This window comes from Amblyomma maculatum, chromosome 9 (assembly GCF_055883805.1).
Source record: "Amblyomma maculatum isolate TAMU_Amacu chromosome 9, ASM5588380v1, whole genome shotgun sequence".
NCBI classification, from domain to species: domain Eukaryota; kingdom Metazoa; phylum Arthropoda; class Arachnida; order Ixodida; family Ixodidae; genus Amblyomma; species Amblyomma maculatum.
In genome coordinates this window covers 72015566-72032250 of record NC_139352.1, presented here as the reverse complement: position 1 = coordinate 72032250, position 16685 = coordinate 72015566, and the positions used below count along the sequence as shown (strand labels likewise).

The 16685-nt window shown below is 49.1% G+C and overlaps 1 non-coding gene across 1 annotated transcript; it reads left to right on the top strand.

Moving 5' to 3' along the window:
• The first annotated feature begins 14726 nt into the window (after positions 1 to 14726).
• Positions 14727 to 14825, top strand: LOC146179384 (U6 spliceosomal RNA). Its single transcript, XR_014700998.1, has one exon. It is a non-coding gene; the product is annotated as a U6 spliceosomal RNA (small nuclear RNA).
• Positions 14826 to 16685: the final 1860 nt, after the last annotated feature.

The following is a 16685-nucleotide window of genomic DNA, read 5'->3' as shown; positions in this document are numbered from 1 at the left end:
TCTAACACTGGCTGATCATGACACTCATTCATGTTAGTCTCATGTTTAATCAGAGTTTCCTTTTGCGCTATGTCATGTGCCAATACAAAACCACGAAACGGATCACGAAACGCTCTTCATAATTCCCCTTGTCTATCGTGAGGATGATAGCGGGATTCCGCGAGTGACAGATACAGCGCCCTTCCTTGCCTTGTCAGATGGAAGGAAGGATACACTAGGTGCGATCCTCCTGTGAGGGTACAGACCTCAACCTGCGACCATCATCATCCTACGGCTACCCCAGGCAAGGCCTCCCGCACCATAAGGTTTGGGGGCTTTTTTGTTTCGGGGAGCGGGCTTTTCCCAGCCAAGGGGCTCATGCAATCCGGCCTGTTCCCACCGGGGCGGGGTCACAGTGCATATGCACCACGTCCGCACCACCACGATGGGTTGAAGCCTGACGCGAGCAAGTCTTCTAATATCTCACTTCGAGTTTTCCGTTTTCTTCTTTGAAGATCAACATGTGGTGTCCCCATTCTTCAAAAAGCTTCTTGCCCCCCAAGTGGCCTCTCTCTCTCTAGGTGGAACCATGCTTTTCTGATTTAGCCTTCACTTCATGGAGGCTCGGAGTCTTGTTCGAGTAGGCCGATTTGCATCAGGGCCAACCTCACCTGATAGTTGACCTCTGCCAAAGTCAAGACAAACTGCTTGCGCCCTTCCTTTGGAAGCGGGTTGAAGTAGCGCACGGTGGAGCATGGTATCCCGGGGAGACCGAACATACCTCTCAGACGCTCTAGGAGTGCTGCGGGAATTAGGCAGTTCAGAAAGATGTGCTCTGCTGTCTCTCGGGCCAAGCAGAAGGGACACAAGTCAATATTTCCCGACGTTGCAGGGACGAAGGCGCGCCGTCTGATTGGTAAGATGCCATTTGCGAACCTCCACATCAGGGAGGCTCGGCGTGCATCGAGGAAGTGCGCGGTGATGTACTGCCAACTGGGTCTTTCTACACGTAGCACGTAGCTTGATAGGCGGTCAGGGAGCGGAGGGGTGATCATATTGATAATATCTTTCAGGGGCATGGTTCGTGAGTCAACGTCAGACGAGTTTTCCTTCAGGTACTAAGTCCGTGGCTGCGGTTCGGTAAAATGATAGGGGTGACCCTGAATGCGGGGTCACCCGCATGCAGAGTCATCACGTCAGTATAGTGATGCCGTCGATCGAGAGAAGTTTCATTTTGTGAATTGGGATGAATAAAACGCAAAATAAAACGGGCAAGACGTCATTAGCTCCTGAAAATATCGATCGTGACTAAGTAGAGGCGGTAAGTATTAAAATGAATGTATATGTAGTTGCGTCGCGATATATGCATGTGGTGAGCAAGTCGTAAGCAACCATTATGAGAGGTTTTATATTCCGATGTCCGTGCACGCGCTGCATGGTCTATGCCGTACGAAAAGAAAAAAAAAAAAGCGAGGAAACCGCACAGAAAGCAATGAGCGATATATGGGAACCATAGCGATATCGCAGGAAAAAAGAAAATAAAATACTTAACTAGCATATATGCCCGTTGACCCCTTGAGCGGACCCACCTGATCAAAAATAATTGTATGCCTCCAGGGTCTTGTATGCGGACGGTCTCTACGATGAAGCGACTCAGATCAAATACGCTACAATTCTTGCTTTGCCCCCTGGTGGCAGAACGCCCGCGTCGGTCCGGTGGACTTCCCAATGTGTTTCAGGCATAGTAATTGGGTCCGGGTGCACAACGCCGTTAATGTACAGCTTTTCATTGTAGCGCTGTTCATCCGATTCCGAGAAGCTTTTCACGTAGTCCACACTGCTGCAGTGCACACTTCATTCCCTTACAAGTACTGCAAGTCTAACGACTTACGGGACTTCACCGCACGATAAACTGGCCGCGCGCACTTGCAGACGACCATGCACCACCGGCGCCGTCGCTAGCAGACGCTCCGGAGCTGGAGGCAGTCGCGGTGGGTATCACGCTGTCGTCTGCTGCAATGCGCGACTCTCGTTCGGTACATATTGTCGTATGGCATTTAACAACTGCTTTTTAAATGTAATTCTGTTTAGGATGTATCACTTGTGCGACAGTATTATCAAGGTAATTTACCCCATGCGGCAGCATATCAGACTGTAAACAAAACTGCGCATTCGCTACGTGAGTCTTTTGGGGGTGTGGGGGTGATTCGAGTGACGACCTAAACAATGAAGATTATGTCTACTCCCCTTTATCCCCATCCATGGCCATGAGCCTTCCCATTCAATAAAGGACATTCAATCAATCAATCAATCACATCGGTAATGAGATTTCATACTTTCACGATCTGTTCTAGGATGATCCATGGATACTCTGCACAAAATAACATCATAGGTGCCCTGTGAAATTAGAAAACTGCGCTGAAATGTTTCGGTTCCATGTATTCTTATGGGCGCTAACCCTACTTTTCACCCCAGCCGGCTGCGACGCCGCTTTGTAAACATGGTGTTCAGAATAGAGATGTAGTAGAACAGCTCGAGCCTGGGGCGGTATTACAGAACTGCGCTCAGTTTCGGAACGCTCTGATTGGAAGCACTTCCGCTCAAAGTGTCGGAACTGAACGCATCTACGTCACGGCATGTTCAGAGAGGCTTTGAGCGGAAGTGCTTCCCACCAATCACAGAGCGTTCTGAACTGAACACAAACTGAACGCAGTTCTGGTAATACCACCCCTGGATTGCGTTCGCTATTCCGACTGAAGAAGTGGAACGCCAGGTTATAAATTTCGCAAATATGGTTTAACTTCTGCTTTCAATTATGCCAGATTAAGAGAGCTGTAATAAATAATAAAAACTAAATAAATAATAACAATGAATAATAAATCATGCGACATTAAATACTTCGTCGCCTTTGTTTTTCAACAACCCGAAGGTAATTTAATATACCGCACTTACTCGCTAAGCCTAACATTAAGAATCCAAAAGCTACCTTAGAGGCGCTCTGTCGATAAATTGTGCGGTGCTGGATCGTCAGACAAATAAAAAGCTTCGCTCACCATTCGTTTCCAGCGAACGCGAGATACAGGAACAGCAACGACGACTTTGTAATGAGGCGAGAGGCTGCCGATTCGCCGGACGCTGCCATCTTGCCCTTTTCAAAAGGCGTGCGACCGGGTTTAATACGATGCGCAAGTTGCTGAATTCAGGTTTTCCTTAAGTAAACCATTCTACAGCAAACGTCTTTCTTCTTAGGCCTAACAGTAAGCTGTCGACGATTGAAATGAACAACAGGCAAAATCTTTTAATTCAAACTTGACGAAGACAAGTCCACTTGTCGAAACGTTGGCTCGACCTGCGAACTTGTTCAGTGCTCTTTCATAAACATGTGAGAGGTACGATTACACGAAGCGAGAGCACTGTATCCAATTTAGAGCCCGCGAAAGCAACGAAATATGCGCCAGCACCGACCGATGACTTCACTACAAAATGACACGCTTTCTTTTCAGAGCGCGCCAATATGTTGATACTCTCCTCCAGCGTCATATATCAAATCGCGAAAACGATACATAACTTATAAAACGGAGTAATTCGGAACACTGACCCTGAACCATGTGGCCTGAAAGGGAGAAACGCGCGTGTTGAATGGAAGAAGTGTCATATATTTAGGACTCCGGAATAATTGTGACTATACCTGGGCATCTTTAACGTGCACTTAAATCGCACAGCGCTAGGGCACCTCTATTGAAACGCGGCCACTGCGGCCAGGTTCGCATTCGCGTACTGCGTCTAGATAGCCTAGCGCTCCAACCACTAAGCCATCGCGGCGGATTGGCTGCGTACCCTAGGCGCCCAAAGCAACAACATGGTCAGGAAATCAATAGAATAAATGAACTAATTGCATGGCTAGAAAGTACACAGCATCCTGAATACTGCTCTATCACGTGTCGAGGCCGAGGTAAGCTGTTTAAGGTCACAAAAGGCACTAAAAGCGAACAAAGCAGTCCACCACTTACCGCTGCCGAATGCCACCACTACAGTGAACTAGAATTATCCTCACAGGAGAGTAAGAAAAAAAAAAGCCAACGCAGCCTTTTCTATGCCGTTATAGTCCATAGACAAATCAGGGGCGGCCACATCAACAGCACGTGCTCTCGCGAGAATGCGTCGTTGCTCCAAGCGCACTTTTTTTTTTAATTAAATAAACCAGTTAAAAAAAAACAGGGCAAGGAGCTAGCGTTCCTACATCGTCACCCTTCCTCCCCCTTCTTTCAGAAATGGACATGTCCGCACGTGTCTGATGCTCGCCCCCAAGTAGTCGCAGCCCTCCACTATGGTATCTTGGTTGGTTGGTTGGTTCACAGGAAGGGAAAGGCGCAGTATCTGTCACACTTGCTCTGTGGACACCTGAACCGCGCCGTAAGGGAAGGGAGGAAGGTGGGAGTGAAAGTGGAAAGAGAGAAAGGGGAGCCGTAGTGGAGGGCTACGGAGTAATTTCGACCGCCTGGGGATCTTTAACATGCGCTGACATCGCACAGCACACGCACGCCTCTCCGTTTCGCCTCCATCGAAACGCAGCCGCCGAGGTCGGGTACGAACCCGGGAACTCCGACACAGTAGTCGGGCGTCTTACCACTGCGCCACCCCGGCGGGGCCCACTATGGCATCTCTTTCTACTTTTTCGCCCAGCTCTCCCCCGTCCCTTATACTGCGCGGAAAAAAAAAACAACATTAGGGGAACACAAGCTCTGCTAGTAAGGGTTAGACTCGATAGCCTTTCACGCACACTAAATTATACTCGGGGACAACTTTGTGGTGGAAGCTATGGAGCCGAAACGCACCAGCTCGCTCCGCACAAGAATATAGTGCCTGCAGAAATTTCGCAAGTGATGTTCTGGATCGCTATACAATTACGGCACTATTAACCTTATTATTGTATCAGCCTTATATTACAGTACTAGCAAGTACAGCGGGAGTTTAATACGCAGCGTTCATGTCGATGGCTGCGCGGCGTGTACGTAGCAGCGTACGTAGGGCCCGGTGGGATGCGTCTACCGCTTTACTCCGGTCATTTCTGTGCGCGTTCGTAACAGGCGCGCGTTCGCAACGAGCGTCTGTTTTTCTGTTTTTGACAGCGTACGTCATGCGCGGTGACGAGACTGCAGCTGAGGTCAGATACTCGGAACTATAGGGTGTTGCACAATTAGAGGCGCGATGTAGAATGCTTCTCCCAGCTAAACCGCGGAATCCTTGCAGTTCAAATTTCGCACAGAAATCACATTTTGTCGCTAGTATTTTTTTAAACTAAATTTATTTGGGGTACTTGCCCGATTCGATCAGAAGAAGTCAGATGTTCCCATCGCCTGCGGCGGCGACGACGCCAAATGAACCGTTGCCCCAACAATGGTACTGGTGGCGCCACCTCATGCTGCTTACAACAACTTAAACCTTCTGCCAACCCCCCCCCCACCCCTTTTTCCTGCTACAGAGTTGTTGTAAGCAGCATGAGGTGGCACCACCAGTCCCATCGCTGGGGCAGCGGTTCGTCTGGCGTCGCCGCCGCCGAAGGCGATGGGAACATTTGACTTATTTTGATCGAATCAGTCAAGTACCCCAAACAAATTTAGTATTAAAAAATACTAGCGATAAAATGTGATTTCTGTGCGAAATTTGAACTGCAAGGATTCCGCGGTTTAGCTGGGAGAAGCATTCTACATCGCGCCTCTAATTCTGCAACGCACTGTACATGGCGCAGCAACACAGTTAGGAAAGCCCCGCCCCCGTAGTTTTGGCTCCATTGCCACAGAAAGTTGTCCCCGAGTATAATTTTCTGTTTTCATCTTTATTTTTTATACATTTTCTGTTATGGCCTGCCGAGCGATGACGCCAGCGGTAAGCTCGAACACCGCTTCGTAAAACTTGACGCGTCCCAGTGCGCGTTCAGCAGAACGCACTGTTTGCGTTCAATGCAACGCCGGGAGAGAGGGGGGTGGTATCCGCCGTTAATTACGCGAGAGTTTCAAGCACGAAGCATGATTTTCACTTCTTTTTTTGGGCCAAAGCCTTTGTAGGCTCATGGAACGAAATCTCGTGCGCGATAGTTCCGCCATCTGCAATCCCACACTTGAACGTGCGCCAAGCAACGCCACGTTAAACGAGCAATGGAGTACCATGTAAACATACTTGTCGCAGAAAGTGTGACAATACTTCACCTTTCCTTTCCTGTAAATTAATTATAATTAAGTGTAGCACTGCAACAAACGCCGATAAGAGGCAAACGATGAGAGGTGAATGATAGGAAAGGAAGTGCATGCTTTTGTCATTCTCCTCATATGAGAAATTTAAGAGGCCCTCTAATTTTTATAGTGGCAGTTACACTACGCGAGTTAGAAGGAGTTTCGCGTGTTTTGTGCACCGACCAAGCTGCGCATGCGCGAGAGCCACGCTACGTCACAAGGGCTCAGTTGCCGCAACACCCTCTTGCATGGAGGAAGGAAGCAACTTAGAAACATTCCCAATTCATAGAAGAAAGTGTGGCGAAAGTGGGTCGTTGCCCCGCCGGGGTGGTGCAGTGGTAAGACGCCCGAATACAGTGCCGCAGTACCAGGGTGTGAACCCGACCTCGGCGGCTGCGTTTCGATGGAGGCGAAACGAAGAGACATCCGTGTGCTGCGCGATGTAAGCGCACGTTAAAGATACAGTCAAACACAACAATAGCAAAGGCAAGACACGCGTTCGAGGGGACTGACGCGGAACTAATAACTAAACTCGTAGACACATATGTCGGCGATACAACATCCCTCCCTCTTAGGCAATACGCGGGCCCACCGAACGAGGGGCCATCTCAGAAGCGGAAGTTAGAGCCGAAATCCTGAGCTTAAAGACGCGATCAGCTCCCAGCCCCGATGGAATAACAAATAAAATGCTACGAAACCTAGACGACGCTTCCATAACGGCACTCACCAACTACATGCAAGAAGTATGGAGTAGCGGTCGTCTTCCCCAGCAGTGGAAAACTGCAAACGTTGTGCTAATTCCAAAACCTGGCAAGCCCCCGAAATTGGAAAACCTCAGACCTATTTCTCTAACCTCATGCATTGGAAAGCTTGTGAAACGCGTAATCCAAACAAGGCTAACTAATTTCATGGAGAAAAACGACCTGTGGCCGCACGAGATGGTCGGGTTCCGACCGGGCCTGTGCACACAGGATGTAATGCTCCGATTACAACATGACATAATTGACTCGAAATCCAGAGACGCGAAGGTAATTCTAGCACTAGATCTAACAAAAGCATTTGACAACGTAAAACACCAGGCAATTCTCGCGGGACTACAGGAATTAGGAGTCGGCGAGAGGGCATATAATTACGTAATGAATTTCCTGACAAACAGGACGTTGAAACTAAAGTTTCAGGACCTAGAATCCCCCACTGTCCACCTGGGAAGTATAGGAACTCCGCAAGGCTCGGTGCTCTCCCCCTTCCTTTTTAACGTGGTGATGAGAGGCCTTCCTGCAGCTCTTGAAGTCATAAGAGACCTGAAGTTCAGCATTTACGCGGACGACGTTAATCTCTGGATGAACAATGTCAGCGATGGCAGCATAGAGGAACGCCTACAGGCGGCGGCGGACACCATTGCGTCCTACGCGGCCGAAAGCGGTCTTTCGTGCTCTCCGCAAAAATCCGATCTTTTCATATATAATCCAAAATCAATGAGGTGCAAGGGCGACTTTAACGTAGAAATTAAGGTCGACGGCAAAACCGTACCAAGAGTCCAGCAAATCAGAATCCTCGGACTTTTTATTCAAGAGGACAGGTATAATGACGGAACGATAAAAAAAAAAACACTACCTACGCGACGCAAGTAACAGGGATATTTAGGAGGATTGCATTCAAAGGCAGAGGCCTCAAAGAGAGAAGCCTCTTGAGACTGATGCAGGCGTACATAAGTCGAATATGCTATGCCACACCGTTCCTCAACATCAGGACCAATGAAAAAGATAAGATAGACGCTCTCATCAGGCGTTGCGTAAAGAGGGCGCTGGGTCTACCCATCTCCTCTTCTACGGAGCGCCTGATAGAAATGGGAGTGCATAATAGCTGGACGGAACTTGCTGAAGCAGTGAGAATTGCCCAACATGAAAGATTAAGTAGGTTGAGCACGGGTCGAACCATCTTAGAATGGGTGGGTCGAAACTAGATAGGGGCACAGCCGACAAGGTTGCCCTACCACCACAATGTCGCGAGAACATCATTGTCCGTCCTCTCCCCCGCAACATGCACCTTGAATACCACAAGGAGAGACGGGAGAAGAGAGCAGAAGCACTGGTTAAAAGTGCAAAAGAATTCAGAGTAGAAGTTGCCTACGTAGACGCTGCAAGCGGCCGATCAGGGGCGGCAGTCGCCGCGGTAGTCGATGGTAGCGGCGCACCAGTCGTCTCCGCCACCATCCGAAGCAGAAACATAGACACGGCTGAAGAGGTCGCAATAGCGCTCGCTTGCGTCGGAACGAAGGCTAGATTGATCTTTAGCGACAGTAAACCTGCTCTCTGGAATATCGGAAAAGGCAGGGTCTCGCAAGAAGCCGCCCGAATTCTAAAAGCTGCAACTAAAATCGATCGCAAAATCACCCTAATTTGGGTCCCAGCACACACGTCCGTCCCCGGCAGCGAGGCGGCCGATGATTTAGCCCGAGATCTCTACTTCCGGGCAAACGCGGAGCCGCCCGACTGCCAGGCGATGGACGAACGTTTGCAAACCTATAAAGAAATAATCGAAAATTATAGATTAGGAAAACGTCTGATGCCGCCACCGGATCCTAGCTTAAATAATAAAGATGCCATAGCCTGGCGGCGATTACAAGCCAGAAATTTCCCGAACCCTGTCTGGTTGTTTCACACCCAGATAGGTGAGAGAAAAAACGATAAATATAAAGCCTGCGAAGCGAGGGGGACCCTTGACCATATACTTTGGGAATGCCCTAAGTCACCGGGCGCTAGGGACAACATTAAAAGTAGAGAAGCCTGGGTAACCCTGCTGCAAAGCGACGTCCCCGCTGACCGGCAGAAAGCCGTCCGCCTGGCGGCTGAGGCCGCGAATAACCAATGTATATTCGCCAGTCCTTAGTCGCGGAGGTTCCAGCCCCCGTTCCTCAGGCCTGCGTGCCTCACCCCAACCCCACTCGGGAGGACTGGGAGGCGACCCTGCTCGGCTGCTATGACCTGCAGGCCCACAAGGCCTTGGTCGAGCGCGCCCGGGCAGCGGCCGACGCCACTGGGGTCCCGTACTAGGGACCCCCCCAGTATCTGTAAGGGCTGGATGTTCATAGATCCGGCCGATGCATACATCCACCCCTTTTGGATCAATAAACGTTTGTCACCACCACCACCACCACCACCAGGAGCGGGGAGTAGGGGGCCTCCTAAATCGGTGGAAATTAAAATTTAATCAATCAATCAATCAAGATACCCAGGGGCCGAATCCACGAAAGAGTTCGCTTTGGAACGCGTTCGCTTTGCCGTGACGTCAATTTGACGTAGGCATCGGGAGGAGAAGGGTGGGATGAACGCTGGGGGCAGAGAACAGCCAATCGGCTTTGCTGGGCGGTCCCATCTCGGTTGCTCTGCCTTGGCGCGGGCCTTCTCCTCGGGCAGCATGATTCCCGCGCTAAAGCGAACGCCACTTACCGAGTTCCACACACAGCGACCGACCGCGTTCGCTTTCATTTGATTGACATGTCTCGTGACGTCAACGAAATTTGTGGTCCCGCCTTCGTGAAATGGCGTCACCGCCAGCGGTGGCGACACGCGACCAATGGAGCGAGGTGGCGAGAGAGAAAGCGAACGCGTTCCAAAGCGAACTCTTTCGTGGATTCGGCCCCAGGTGGTCGAAATTACTCCGTAGCCCTCCACTACGGCTCCTCTTTCTCTCTTTCCACTTTCACTCCCACCTTCCTTCTTTCCCTTGCGGCGCGGTTAAGGTGTCCACAGAAAACAAGTGAGCCAGTTACCGCGCCTTTCCCTTCCTATAAATACCCCGCCGGGGTGGCGCAGTGGTTACGGCGCTCGACTACTGTTCCCAAGGACGCGGGATCGAATCCCGGCCTCGGCGGCAGCTTTTCGATGGAGGCGAAAAGCAAGGCGCCCGTGTGCTGTGCGATGTCAGTGCACGTTAAAGAACCCCAGGTGGTCGAAATTTCCGGAGTCCTCCACTACGGCGTCTCTCATAGCCTGAGTCGCTTTGGGACGTTAAACCCCACAAACCAACCAACCTTCCTATAAATCAATCAATCAAGTGGGCCATTAGCAACGGCATCGCTGTTGCTATGAAAACTCGGGCCACTAGCAACAGCGTTGCTAGGGGCCCGAGGAACGTGAGCGTCGCGGAGATAGAAAATGCGGAGGGTAAAGGAGGAGGAGATACTGTGCAGCGTCCGGTCGCGGCGCGGCCGCGCCGGCGCCGGCTTCAAAAATGTGACGTCAGGGCCTCTCCTAAGCTCTTTCCTTCCTCCATGCCCTCTTGACTAAGGCCCTTCCCTTCCCTTACGGCGCGGTTGCGGTGTCCACAGAAAACAAGTGAGACAGTTACCGCGCCTTGCCCTTCCTATAGGCCGTGACGTCACGCCAGTTGCCCCCGGCCACGGCCGGTCTCGAGGGAGAGCGCGCTTCTCTCGCGCTCTGGCTTTAGCCCCGGCATCCCTGACGCTGCTTTCGGCCGCCTGGCGTTCGCGTTGAATCTGTCGCGGCTGCTTGTTATAATGATACCCAGGTGCGCGTTTGTTGCAGGCTTTTTGCGTTCGGTAATTATTACGGGAGTTTGACGCGTATTTTTTTTTTTTCGCACCACCGAGGCATATGCACCGCCAATATCTAAAGCAGCTTTTAGACTTGTAAACAGCGTTCTGAAATAGAGTCGCAAATGCTTTTATACAAATGGTTTTATTGACAGGAAGGGTTGGAAGCGGCCAATTTCATTTTTGCTTAATGTCTTCATTTTTCTGTCCGCAGCTATTTTTTTGCGCTGCGCTTTGAATATGATCGTTTCTCATTTTACAAAAGTTGTTCAAAGCAACCTTTCGCAGGCGAAAATTTTTGGTTTCTTGCTGGAAGCTGCTGGTTTGTGCTGGAACCAGCAGGTAGCCTGCTGGATTTTTGCTGGTTGTACTTGTTCCAGCAGGGTGCTTGCTGGTTTTCTAGTGGTCCCAGCAGGCGACCTGCTGGCTGTGTTGCGGCACACACTGCATGCCGCACTCGAGTTTCTGGTGTGTGACCATTCTTACAGGTTTCCAAGGCAACATCTCGCAGAAATGAAATGCCTACGGAGCTAGCCTGCCACCGGATTTGTATCTTGTAGGCCGTCATTGCACCCGCCACCGCTTCGGTGGTGGACAACGGCATGGCCCTACGGGGCTGGGACTGGTTCAAGTAAGCTGGGCAGTTCGGGTAAATTGATGGTACGGCATTGGACACTATATGAACCCTGTCACTGTCCACTGCCAAACTCTTTCCTGTTGCTGCATCAAAGTGTGATAGCTTCTTCATTAGGTCTTTCTCTTGGAAGTGAAGTTCACAAACTTTCGCAATGTATTAAAAATATGTACCCAGGTGAAAATTTTCTGCTGGTTTCTTGCTGGAAGCTGCTGTTTTGTGCTGGAACCAGCAGGTAGCCTGCTGGATTTTTGCTGGTTGTACTGGTTCCAGCAGAGTGCTTGCTGGTTTTCCACTGGTCCCAGAAGGCGACCTAGTGCTGGTTTTCCACTGGTAGTCACTCATTGCCGGTATATGGACACACGATTACATAATTTGCATGTTATTAAGCAGTCCAGCAGAGTAAATTGCATACTTCTGTTCATCATCCCTGCCCTGGTCAAAGTTCACTAAGATTGCCAGTCTTTTCACGTCAAACATTATTTAAGCGCTTCCTGGCCTTCTGGTCGAGCACGCGGGACTTGAAGAGTACAGCATAAACTTGTTTCTCATCATTGAATGCGCGATGGGTGTGAAATACTTCCGCAGGATGGCTCTGATCCACGATTGATTCCTACTGGCATCCTTTGGAAACGCGAGAACACGCACCTTGGGACCAGTGTCATAGTTCCCGCGACACCCAGGAACACAACACCGCCCCATGTTACGCCACGTCAAGCGTAGTCTTCTGTGCAACACCATATCCTCGTTTCAAGCAGCGATGATGCTGGTCACACTTCAATATTTTGCATGTACTGATACATGCAAAAGTGCATGCACACGATTGAAAGCACACTTGAGCGCGGGAAAGCAACCCAAAAATAACGTCAACGCGGAGCTGTGCAGCACCAAACCTAAGCAAGAGAGCAGGCAGCGACGACTAAAAAGCTGGTATTGAGTTGCTCAAACATTTTCGCTCGAACTTGTTTCCGGGAACGTTCGGAGAAAGCCTTTATTGGTTCATACTGTCGTCGAAAAAAGCTGTCCGGGAAAGCGGCGCACCTGATTGGTCGACAGAGAAGTGACATCACCAGCCACCAAAATCGAAGCGACCAACCAACCATTTTGGTCCTCATGTTACTCTACATAATGAGTTGACAGGGGACCCAGTGCCTTGCAATCTCTGCAACGTACCTCTGAGTCAATCTCCTAAACTGGCAATGCCCCGATTCTCCGGGAGCTAAAGAAACTGATCCCCTCGATCAAATTACCTGGGAGTCCTACATCCGCAGCCCAAATGTGGATGAACAAAAGATCGTCCTACACCTGGCGGAGGAGGCTTACTCCAAGACCTTCTCTGCGGCCACGGCGCAGGAGAGCCGGCAAGGAGACCCTCCCGCTGGCTGAGCCCCTGCCCCGATGTCCATGTCGATGTAAATAAAGTCTTCTGACTCACTCATTCACGCCTAGCGTTCCTGCCACCTCCAATCCCACACTTGAACGCGCGCCAAGGAAAGCCACGCGACAGGAGCGATGGTGTACCGTCCAAACGCTATCGGTGATGGGAGAAAAGGACAACTAGCGTGACGTAGATGGCTGGGGAGAGGAGGATGTGAGCAGGCCTTGTAAAACTCGAGAAGGTGTCGGTTGTAGTAGTAGTTGCAGTTGTCGGCACCGCGTGTCGAATGCAATCGGGGCTGCGTAAAAAAAGTCATATCATGGTAATTTGTGTCCCATTCGACAGCCTTGAACTGAATGTCAGTCATCGCCGGACCTTATAGCTTATTCTATCCCAAGCTTCTTTTGAGGGATATCAAGCAAGAGTTCTAAGGGAGGGTTATCGGATTTGCACGCCCAGATCATAAAGACGGCAGAAAGGATCCATATCCTTACTTATACATTTTTATATGTAGTTTAGGTTGAGGAGGGTCCCCGTCTGTATAGCTGTCCCCATATGACTTGCTGGTGTCTGGTCAGTCTTTTATGGTTTGGTGGGAGTGGTCTTCTTATTAATTCGAAAGCACATTACTTCGCTATGTTCACAGATTTCTGTCCGCGGAACAAGTCCGCAGCAGTTGTGAGTAATTGAGGAGTGGTAGAGGTTATAGAGTGGTGTCAATCGATAGAGGGTGACGTAATGTGTCCGAAAAAATATTTAGGCCAATAAGTTATTTAGGTAATCAATTAGAGGCAGGCAGAATGCGCAAAATAGTGTCCGCAGAAATTGTGAGTAATTGAGAAGTGGTAGAGGTTAATGAGTGGTGTTGTGTCCAAAAATAATTAGGCCAATAAGTTAATTAGGCAATTAATTAGAGGCAAAAAATGTAAAAGTGAAGGCAAAAATCCGCGTCCTCAGCGGCATAGACATAGAGGACATCCTGCAGCCGGTCTTGTGCAGACTCAATTTGCTCGCGCTTCTCTTCCTTCATTTGCGCCGGGTTCATGTTCCGAGGAAGAGGTTTGGTGGTGATCTACTTTCTTATGCCACGCGGAATAGCTTGAGGGAAATCTTGTAGGGGTTAGCACCGGTGGGCGTGCTAGACAGGTGCCTTATTTGGGCAGTCCGTTATGCTGCGTATGCGACAGCCGGTCGCACACCTTTTGCGACTGAAATGCGGCTGCCGCTGTCAGGTTCCAAAACCGGGAAGTCCGGTTTCTGACACGTCGGTGTTTTCCCCTTTCTTGCGGTAGAAGTACCAAAAGAATGTAGGTCTATATATACTTCCTCAAGATGAACATAACCCAACTAGCCCAACTTGCTATCTTACAGCAATTTGAAATAAATCGTATTTCAAATTTGCGCGGGTAGGATATTAGTTTCAACAGCGTCGTCAAGATGGCAGCAAAGAGCGCCTTTGAATCCAGTTAATCTACCTTTGAAGATTCTATCTTGGAAATGATCTACACGTTTCGCCGCATTAAAACCTTCCTTCGAAAACGGTTGAGACAGCGATTTCAAAATAATACGCGCATAAATAATAAAACCTAATTTAAAATTATATGCAAAAAAAGTATGAATTGGTAATCATGTGAGAACACAAAGTTATGCGTAATTCTTTGCTTTTCGTTAACTGTCAATGACGATGTTTAAACACTGCAACACCCCAGCAGACCTCCTTCATATGGTCTGAACTTGTCCATGACAACATACGCCGACACCCACACAACATACCGCTCGTCCACGTAGCTCTACCCTGGACGACCAACGAGCACTCATCGGTCTCACTCTAGAGGCTGCCAGATTCCAAGGAGTCTTGGCCGACCCCTAGATCAGGGTCTTCGGCCCCTTGACTGTTTTAATAAATGTTCGCCAACTAACCAACAATGCTCACCGTTCTGTGTGTCTGAATTATCACTACGAGTAGATATAAAATTAGAACGATACAGAATTAGCATATGGCACCTGCGCAAGGATGACACGCAAAATCGTGATGCGTTCCACTTTTTTTCTTTGTCAAGCCCCATCCTGGACGATCAGCGTAGCCTGGTGACCGGACTCGGGAGATGGCTCGGGTCCACGGCTAGGCTTCCCACCTAGGGCGAATATTTCACGCCTGGAGCTCTGTGTGTTTCTCTCTCTCTCTTTCTCGCTGTTTGGTTACCGCAAAGTTCCGATCCATGAATAAATATGGATTTGTATGAAATAGTGCAAAGCCTGCAGTACCTTTCGTTTCGTTTGAGACCATTTTAAAAGCGTTGTGAAAGCGTAGTGCTCTTTGTACCACCTCGAAAGTTGCCGTGGATAAGCAACAAGCAGAATTTAATGAGAACCGACGCTTCCTAAATGTATTGGAAACAACTCGCTTTTCGCGGTGGAATTTAAAAAACAATAGCAATATCAATCAAATATGCCTATGCCTGTTGAGGACATGATGAAGGGGCAGGGGGATCCGGATGAAAAAAAAAAGTCGGTCAAATATTCCCGTCAAGTTGTGATTCAACAGATTCCTATATCTTTGCGAAGAACATGACGAAGAGGCAGCTCACGGGATCCGGACCGACCTTCAGATACTCCTCTGGCTTGTAGGAGCGCTTTTATATCCTGAAAGAAAATCAAAGCTTTTACTGACACGGTGTTTTTCTATCAAAATTGCTGAAAAATATTTAGGCTGGTTTCACTCAAATACTCATATTCCTGACATCGTAATGCAGGTTGCACGTAATGGTATACCTAATGTTGCAATACCTTGGAGATTTTATTACAGTACTCTCTATCTAAAGTATGCAAAGAGGCCCGTCGGCGTGAAATAGCCATAATTACAGCGTTGCTAGTTGCTTTTTGCGTAGGGCCCAACAAAAACACTTTTCGGTGGATACGAGACCAGCATCGTGAGAGAAGGGAGGAAGAGAGCGAAATATTATTTTTGAAGCATTATGGTGCGCATTGTGGTGCCTTCCGTAGACCGATCGCTGCTCGCAGAATTTTGCGCGGTTTCGGACACCGTGGTTTCGTAGTGGGCTCGGTTTTTGAAACGGGGTGCGTTCCAATATCCCCTCGTGAAGCGTGAAGCGTTTCAATTTTTTTTTTTTCTGCCATAGCCGCCTACAGCTGCTACAGCCCTACAGCCACGACAAACAAAAATAAAGGCAGATGCCTACGCCATGTTCTTGGTCAGACAGAACTAGAATTCGTCTGCGATGGTATTCAGGGAAAGCTGTGTGTTGAAGTCTTGAAAGCTCCTGCATGTCTTAATCGACCCCACTAGCAACAATTGAGTCGACCACTAAAGACCGGCACACGAAGATCGTACACACCAACCCGGATACGAACACAGAGTCGTCACTGGCAGTGATTCGAAAGTGGCCACAATTTCGGTATTTGTATCCACACCCTGGGTGCCTCATCTGCAAGTCCAGAAATATAGAATCTGACACCCATCACCTGCTGTGCGAATGTCCAGCGCTGGATCTGGCACCTGGTGGCAGCTGGCCTCTCGATCCCCCCAAAATCCCACATGCCGTTTGGACGCAGGGACCGCACCATCGTTCACTCCTCGACTTCATTGCACCAGGCAACCTTTTTTCATTTATTTGACCATAGCCTTCATCCGTCATACCATTCTTCTTATGCCTAAGACAATAAACAGAAAAACAAACAAACAAACAAACAAAAAAAAAAAAACCAGGGTATTCTGGGCTTCTGAATCTTAAGCTGTACAACTTACAAAATAAAAAATCAAAGCCAGAGATCGCGACCATGAAAAAAAGTGCAGCCCATATAGTCCATATCAAATAACAGCAAAGCTCTTATTTAACCTCAGCGACGAGTCGATGACACCATCGCTTCGTTGGTGGAATGTTTCAATGA